A 9,230-nucleotide genomic window follows, 5' to 3' on the forward strand; every position below is an offset into this window, starting at 1 on the left:
TATTATGGTTCTGTCTTCTTGTTCAGTTGACCCCTTCATGAGATAATGTCCTTTTTTGTCTTTTATATTGGTTTTTACCTTAATGGCTATTTTTTCAGAGATTAATATTGCCATTGCTACTAGATTTTGATTGCCATTAGCTTGATATGTTTTTTCCAGTTTGTAATTTTTAATCTATGTTTGTCTTTGCATATAAGGTGTGTCTCTTGTAGACAGCATATTGGAAGATCCTGCTTTCTTATCCATTCTGCTACTCTCTGTCTCTTGACTGGTGCATTTAATCTATTGACATTCCATGTAATTATCATTAGGTATGAATTGATTGCAGTAATTTTGTTGTGTGTTTTTTTGTGGTGCTGCTGGTTTCTGTGTTCCACATATTTTCCTAAGCTGAGTTCCTTTTCTGTGTGCATTTTCTTGTCAATTTCTTCATTATTTTAATGTTTACAAAATCTTCATGGATTTTCCTTTTTAAGATTTGATGTGAGAATGTATTAAGTTTCTTTGAGGTAACCATGTAATTTATTATTCTCTATTTAAAAGTCTGCTTTATCTTGAAGTCTACAGGACTTTCTCGCCATTTGGAAGTTTTGTAACTACTTTTTCCTCTTTTCGATTTTTATTTGTATTCATTATACATTGATATATTTGATTCTCTATTTCCTGTCTTGTAGTTTTCTTTACTTTTCTTAAAATTTAATTTTTTGAAAAACTTTTTATTGTGAATTGAATTAAGGTTTACAGAGAAGATAGTTTTATATTCAACAAATCATATACTTTGCTTCATAGTTGTTGTTAAGTGCCATTGAGTCAGTTCTGACTTTCTGAGGAGTGACTGGTAAGTTTGAACTGCCGAGCATGCAGTTCAAACTGACTCTGCAGTCCAATGCATTAACCCACAGCACACTTAGATCTTTTTATGGAACAGCAGTTAACAGTATGTACCCTGTCCCTCCTGTTACCTTCATCTTTCCTCTGCTAACTTCCCTCTTATTGTATATTGCCTGCTCTGTCACCCATGTTAGCATGTATCCACCCTCTAGTCAATGAATAATTTTCCCTTTTCCTCTCCCCCCCCAACCATCATAGATTGTTTCTGTTATCAAGAACTTCCCCCATTTTTTTTTTTTTTTTAACTCTTTACAAAATTGGTCTCATACAATGTTTGTCCTTTTGTGATTGACATAATACCCTCCAGGTTCAACTATGTTTTGAGGTGTCTCACAGATTCATCATTTTCATCAATTCATCAGCAACATTTTGTTGTTCCATTGTGTGTATGCTCTAAAGTGTGTTTAGCCAGTCTTCTGTTGATGGACATTTAGGCTATTTCCATCTTTTTGATATTGCTCTTGTAGCATAAAGGATTCTGGTTTCTTAGCCATTCTGTTCTTTATGTCTCTTGACTGGTACATTTAATCCATTTACATTCAGTGTAATTATCAATAGGTATGAATTGATTGTTGTAATTTTTCTGTGTGTTTTTTTGTGGTGCTTCTGGATTCTTTGTTCCACATAATTTTCTATGCTGAGTTCATTTTGTTTGTGAGTTTTCTTTTTATTTTCATTTCTGTTGTGTTAATGTTTACTAATTAAAAATTTTGATATGCAGGTGTATTATTTTTCTTGGACGTTACCCTGTAATTTGTTAAAATTTTCCCCCTGATTAAAACAGTCTGTTATATCTTGAAATCTACTTGACTTTCTTGCCCTTTGGAAGTTCTTTCTACGCTATTTCCTCTTCTTACTTTGTAGTTCATTTCTTTACTGTTTTCCTATTTTCAGTCTTGTAGGTTTTTTACTTGGTCATTTTTTGTAAAGTTGGTCTGGTCATTGCAAATTCCTTTAATTTCTCTTTATCAGGAAATGTCCTGATTTTGCTATCATATTTAATGGACAGCTTTACTGGATTTATGATTCTTGGTTGGCAATTTTTTTCTTTCAGAGTTTTGTATATTGCCATTCCATAGACTTCTTGCCGGCATGGTTTCTGCTGAGAAATCCGAGCTTAGTCTTACTGGTTCATCTTTTTAAGTAACTTTTCATTTTTCCTGAGCTGCTCTCAGGACTTACATTTTCTTTTATCTTTAGAATATTTGCTTATGATATGACTTGGTGATTTTCTTTTGGGTTCTATCTTATTTGGAGGTTTATTCAGCTTCTTGTGTGCTTATCTTCCCATTAATACTAGGGAATTTTTCTTCCAATACCTTTTTGACAATTTTCTCTGTGCTTGCCTCTTCCGGTTCTGGAATTTCATTTACCCCTAAGTTGTTTCTCTTTATGATATCCCACATAACTTAGGCTTTCTTTTGGACTTTTTTCATTCTTTTTTTTTATTGCTTTGAAAGAGAGCCCTGATGTGGCACTGTAGGATAAAGGACAGGATCTCAAGGTCAGTTTGAACCACAAGGTGGCGTTTCAAACCTACCAACCACTCCTTGGATACCCTTTACAGGGTTGCTATGAGTCAGAACTGAGTCCATGGCACTTAACAACAAGTATTGAGAGATTTGTCTAAAAGCTCAGTAATTCAGGCTTCCATTGTTTTTTATCAGCTCCTTTACACTTTCAATGTAATGTCCATTTCTGACATTTTAGTATTAATCTTCTGGATTTCTACTTGCATGTTTGTATTGTTTCAAAATTTGCATTTTTTCCTTTTATTTTAGTTCTTGGATCTGAAGTTTTTATTCATACACAGTTATTCATAGAAAGGACAAATCTATCTTTCTTTTTCATGTCCCTTAGAAATAGACCAGATTTACTGTTTGTTAGTTTTTTTAGGTGAACTTGCCCATTTCATTTTATAAGAATATCATCTTGTGCTATAATATCAATATCCTGTTTTTTTTTTTTTTTTTAAAGATTTTATCTTATGCCCAATTCAATATCCTGTTTTATTTCCATTATATTTTTCATAACAACAACGCCCCCCCCCCAGAGGTTTCTTAATAAAGTTAGATGTTTTCTCTTACTAATTCTGTATCATATTTACAACGGGGGGGGGGGGGGGACCTATTTTAACCGAAGTGTAAAATGGTTAACAATAGCAGATGATACAATCCCCTTAGAGTTTACAAAAACTGTTTACCAGATAGTATTTAATAAATAAAACAGCACTTGGAAACAGTCCTTTGAAAGCAGGCCTTAGGAAGCAGCATCTGCATCTTTTGTACAGACTTTTGTTAAGAAGCCAGATCCAAAAATGTACTCTGTCAAGAGACAAGCAGAGAGTCATGGCCCGGAGATGCTTCTGGAAGAACCATCGCGATGATGGCTGCCCAAGGAAAACCTCAAATGCAGGTCAAACTCGTATTGGTGGGTGATGGCGGTACTGGAAAAACGACATTTGTGAACATCATCTGACTGGTGAATTATAGAAGTATGTAGTCACCTTGGGAGTTGAGATCCATCCCCTTGTGTTCCATACTAACAGAGGACCGATTAAATTCAATGTGTGGGACACAGCTGGTTAGGAGAAATTTGGGGGATTGAGAGATGGCTATTATATCCAAGCCCAGTGCCATTATAATGTTTGATGTAACCTCAAGAGTTACTTATAAGAATGTGCCTAACTGGCATAGGGATCTGGTTTGAGTATGTGAAAACTTCCCCATTGTCTTGTGTGGTAACAAAGTGGACATTAAGGACAGGAAAGTTAAAGCAAAATCCATCGTCTTCCACTGAAAGAAGAATCTTTACTACTATGACATTTCTGCAAAAAGTAACTACAACCTTGAAAAGCCCTTCCTTTGGTTTGCTAGAAAACGAATTGGAGATCCTAACTTGGAGTTTGTTGCAATGCCTGCTCTTGCCCCACCAGATCCAGCTTTGGCAGCACACGCAGACAACTGCTCTCCCAGACGAGGAGGATGATCTGTAAGAGAACGAAGCTGGAGCCCAGCGTCAGATGTCTAGTGTTATAGGCAACTGTCCTGTGATGTCAGTGGTGCCGCGTGTTTGCCACTTTATTATATAGCTAAGCAGAACATGTGCTAATCTTTGGGATGCTGAAGGAGATGGATGGGCTTTGGAGTGAATGTGGCAGTTAAAAATACCTTCATTTTTTGGACTTGCATATCTAGCTGTTGGAATGCAGTTGTTTCCTTTTAGAGTTTCAAATATACAACTGCTACAGTCGGATCATACTATGCAGTGGTGAAATCTTGTTTGTTACTGTCATTCCCATTCCTTACCATTTAGAACCAGAATAAAGTTGTATTTCAAATATCTTAAAAAAAACAACAACAACAAAAAACTGACAAGCAGACCCAGTGCATAGATATGGTAAGTTTTCTAAATAGAGATGTGCGTTGTATTCATTCAGAGTGACTGGTGCCATACCATCAGTAGGAGCGTTAATCTAAATCTTTGACTCAGCGACAGATCTCCTCAGTGAAGTCTGAGCACTTAGCATTGCCTCCCATATCTTTTGTTAAACTCTTCCCGTCTTTGTGGCGAAACACGCAGCCTGGATCTTTGCGGTTCTGTCAAAAAGCCCCATGTGGCGCAGCATCCTCACAGCGCTGACCAGGAGGGCAGTGGGGTTGGCCATGTCTTTGCCAGCGATGTCCGGGGTTAGTCCCATGAACCAACTTGAAGATTGCATCTCCATTGGCTCCAATGTTCCCACTTGGTGTCACACCAAGACCTCCAATAAACCCTGCACACAGGTCACTCAGGATGTCTCCATATAAATTTGGCATAACAATAACATCAAACTGCGATGGATCTTGTACCATATTCAAACATACTGTATCAAGGTACATCTCATTAAATTTAATATCTTTACAGTTTTCTGCAACTTCCTTGCATTTTTTTGCAGAAAAAGCCCATCTGACATTCGCATGATGTTGGCTTTGTACACAGCCGTGACGTTGCTCTGGTGATTGTTCCGGGCATACTCGAAGGCAAACTCAGCAATGCACTTGCTCGCCTGCTCGGTGATAAGCTTGATACTCAGCACATCGACGATCACATGCTCAATGCCACTGTATTCTCCTGTGTTCTCGCGAATGGTGACAATAGTTACATCGGTATAAGGGGTTTTATAGCCTTCAATTGAGACGCATGGCTTAAAGGTCAAATGTTTTGCGCAGCAATAAATTCTTAGACGGGTGACCAGCAGCTATTGGGGTCTTTAAAGGGCCTTTCAAGCCCATCTTGTTCTTATCCATCGTCGCTTTGGCTTCTGGAGGGACCACTTTCCTCCGGGTCCTTGAATGGCAGTGGCATTCCGTACCTCCCACTGAATAGGAGCTTTGGCAGCATCAAAAATCTTCCTAACTGCAGCTGAGATTTCTGAGCCAATGCCATCTCCTGGAATTACAGTCTCTGCCTGAACACCACCAGAAAAGCCTCTGGTCACCTGTTTTGGGTTGTGGAACACCCCCAGCAGCCGAGAGACCTTGGGGATCCACGCGGGCCCGCCATCGTGTCCCTTCTTTAACCGCAGCAATAGGGGTGGCGGTAGTGCTAGTGCGCCCCTTTGGAGCTCCGCCCCTGAGCACACAGCCACCTTACTGGCCAATCCCCAGGCTCGCTCGCCTTGTCTGTTCCTGTGTTTTCCTGAATTCTGGAGTTTTTATTGTGTTCTCCATGCTTTCCTTGATCTTTCTATCATTCATTTGAAGGTTGATTATCATCCTTTCAAATGATTTTTTCAGTTCTATTACTTTTTCTTCCTTGGAAACATTTTCTGGCTTTGCATCTTAGTCATTTGTTTGAGCTATTGTTGTTTTTTTTTGTGTGTGTAAGCTAAAATTGTCTCCATGCCATTGTGTGGTTATGTTTGTAAAAACAAACAGTGCAATTGTTGGACCCGGAGGTGTGAAATCTCGGGGGGGCTCCTGCAATTCAATGAGCTCATGAAGTGATTGTGGAAGGGATGTGACAGTTGAGTCCTGGCACTAGATGGAGTTCCTGTTGATCTTATTATTGTTACTTACATGTTTGGGGTACTGAATCTAGAAGTAGTTCGTGGGGACCCTTGATGGGGAGCTGATTTCAGTGTCTGTTAGTACCCGGGGAACTGGGGCCAGTGTGGCTGGATAAATGCTGGCTTGGTGGCTCTGAGAGTTTTGTAGGTCTGGAGTCAAGCCAGCCTGAATCCAGGCACCAAATCGGCACACTATAGTGGTACAGCCAGCTCCCAGGCACATTGGCCTGGCTCTCAACCACGTGGCTCTGAACTCCCTGATAACAGGGTCTGCACTGGAGGTGAATGAGGGTAGCCACACTTGTGGTCACCAGAGGAGCATAAGGAAAAGGCAGAAATCACACCCTTTCGGTTGCTTCTATGAATTTGCTTTGCCAGTCCTCCCTCCACTGCCAAAGCTGCTCACAAGTGCTAGGCTACATCTGGCCAGCGGTTCACCAGTCAGTCTCGCTCAGCATTTCCTTCCAGCAAGCACTCCATCCACCTCTCTAACCTTTATTCTGCAGTTCAGAGTGCCAGAAATTTCATCTGTGTCTGTTTTATTTTGTGTCTCATTACTTTGCTATAGAATGCCCGTGTAGTGTATTTACCTAGTCCACCATCTTACTGCAAGTCAGTTTTGTCTTATTTTGGATAACTACTATATCTGGATTGAATTCTGGGTGATGTTGCCATCTATATCAATATCCAGTTGTCTGCTGTTGTTGGTTCTCAGTCCAAAGGACTCCATTTGGTATTTTATATAAAGTTGGCCTGGTTTTTACAAATTAGTTTGTCTGGAAATGTTTTAATTTCTTCATAATATTTGAGAGACAGTTTTGCTGGGTTTATGATTCTTGGTTAGCAATTTTTCTTTCACAGTTTTGTATATGTCTCCCCATTGCTACCTTGCCTGCTTGGCTTCTGTAGAGAAATCAGAGCTTAATCTTACTGGTTTTCTTTTGTAGTTAGCATTTCATTTTTCTCAAACTGCTTTCAATATTCTTTCTTTGAATTTGATTTTTGACAATTTAATTATGGTGTGTCTTGGTGATTTCTTTTGGGGTCTATCCTGTTGGGGGTTTGTTTGTTCACCTTCTTGAATGCTTCTCATCTTTTATGACATTAGAGAAATTTTTTTCCTGCAGCTCTTTGACAATCTTTTCGGTGCTTTTCTCTGTGTCTTTATTTTGGAATTCTGATCACCTGTTAGATGTTCCTCTTAATGTTGTCCTACATGAATTGAAGTCTTTCTTCAGATTTTTTTCATTCTTTTTTCTGATTGTTTTAGCTTACTAGTATTGAGAGATTTATCTTCAAGCTCACTTATTCTGGCTTCTATTTATTCAAATCTACTCTTTTATCCTTTCAATATATTGTCCGTTTCTGATATGTTAGCTTTAATCTTCTGAGTTTCTGTTCACATATTTTGTTATGTCTCCAGTACGTTATCTGTTTTGTTTGATTGATTCCATAGTGCTTTTTTGAATTGGTCCTTTTTTTTTTTTTTTTGTCACTCATTTGAAGGTACCCCAATATTATTCTCCTTAATTCTTTTTCAGATATTTCCAATGCCTTTTTTGCCTCCAAAACATTTTCTAGCTTGGTCATTTTTTTTGTGCCATTCTGCCTTGTTTCTTCTTGTGAACAGAAATTTTCTACTGCTTTTGAGACATTGTAATACTGTTGTATTTGGATTAAGCTGATGAATGTATGTTAGTGTATTCTTAGGCACTCACCAACTGCCTCCTGGTGGGTGTGATAAGGAGATGAACTTGTACCATTCTGTTTGCTATTCATACAGTTTGTTCAGGGTGGATTTAGTTGATCTTGGCTGTGGTCATTGATCTGGTGTATAGCAGCTGGTATTGTCTGTTGCCCAGTTGGTAGGGTGTAGAAGGTACTGCTGTGGCTGGACTGTATGTCTGCAGTTGCTGTCTCCATTTTGGTGAGGCAAGAAGAGCAAGAAGGGAGATGGAAAACCAACAAACCAGCATACAACAGTAAACAAAGAAAATAGTAAAAATAAACAACAACAACAACAAAACAGGCAATGGCTTTTACTCCACCAATAAGTGGTATGCCGTTGTGCCAATTACTGGCTTCTTACATTTACAGCTGTCTGAGAAAGGCATGCTTTGCTTGCCCAGCCCCTACAAATCACCAGTCTTTTTTCTTTGTTGGTTTTTTTCTCTACCCCGTGTATCCATTCAGCCACTTCTCCTAGTGAGAACTCATCTAAGGCTGCCCAGGGCTGACTTTTCAGATTTGGGACAAGGTCCACCCATGTGGGGTTATTGAAGACAACTACTCGCTTCTTCAGTGAGATGCATAACCATAGCGTGCACTTCATGTGTCTCCTACTCTTTGGATATATATATACAGTTAGACATTGTCCAAATGGAATTTATATAGCACCTGATGGTGTTACGTGCCATTGAGTCAGTACCAACTCATATGACCCCTGTGCACAACGAAGCATATGACCCTGTGCACTGCCCAGTCCTGCACCAGTCTCATAATGTTGCTACATTTGAACCCATTGCTTCTGTGCCAGTTCATGTACTTGGGGATCTTCCTCCTTTTCTCTGACCCTCCATTTTACCAAACATGATACCTTTTCCAGGGGCTGATCCCTCTTGACAATATGTCTGGAGCCTGGGAGACAATGTCTGGCTATCCTGGCTTGAAAGGAGCATTTTGGCTACAGTTCTTCCAACAAAGATTGTTTGTTCTTTTTGCAATCCATGGTACTTTTATTATTCTCCTCCAACACCATAACTCAAATGCATCAATTCTACAGTCTTCCTTATTCACTGTCCAACTTTCACAAGCATTTGAGGGTACTGAAAATACCATGGCTTGGGTCAGGCGCACCTTAGCCCTCAAACCGACACATATGCTCTTTAACGTGTTAGAGATGTTTTGTGCAGCAGATTCGCTTAATGTAGTACATCATTTGATTTTCTTGATTGCTGCTTCCAAGAGTGTTGATGGTTGAGTTGAACAAAATTTAGTTTTTGACAACTTCAATCTTTTCTCCCATTTATATGGATATTGTTTTTTGTTCAGTGGTGAGAATTTATGTCTTCTTTACATAGAGGTGCAGCCCATACTGACGTCTGTGGTCTTTGATCTTCATTAGCAAGTATTTTAAGTTCTCTTTACTTTCAGTAAGCAAGGTCATCTGCATATTGCAGTTTGTTAATGAGTCTTCCTCCGATGCCATTACAACAAAATGTGCAAAGATCTGGAATCAGAAAACCAAAAAGCTGGGGGAACTGAAGAAAAAATTCAAGCCTCGACTTTC

At 39.2% G+C, this 9,230-nt stretch overlaps 1 protein-coding gene and 2 pseudogenes across 1 annotated transcript in view; 2 read left to right on the top strand and 1 right to left on the bottom strand.

Annotated features, from left to right (window-relative positions):
• BCL2L13 (BCL2-like 13 (apoptosis facilitator)) overlaps nt 1-9,230 on the top strand; it is a 102,765-nt gene that overhangs the window by 18,989 nt on the left and 74,546 nt on the right. The gene's annotated exons all lie outside the window — the stretch shown is intronic.
• On the top strand, nt 3,277-3,886 carry LOC102823697 (annotated as a pseudogene).
• LOC102826742 lies at nt 4,362-7,531 on the bottom strand (annotated as a pseudogene).

Source organism: Chrysochloris asiatica, unplaced genomic scaffold (assembly GCF_000296735.1).
Source record: "Chrysochloris asiatica unplaced genomic scaffold, ChrAsi1.0 scaffold00050, whole genome shotgun sequence".
Taxonomy (NCBI): Eukaryota; Metazoa; Chordata; class Mammalia; order Afrosoricida; family Chrysochloridae; genus Chrysochloris; species Chrysochloris asiatica.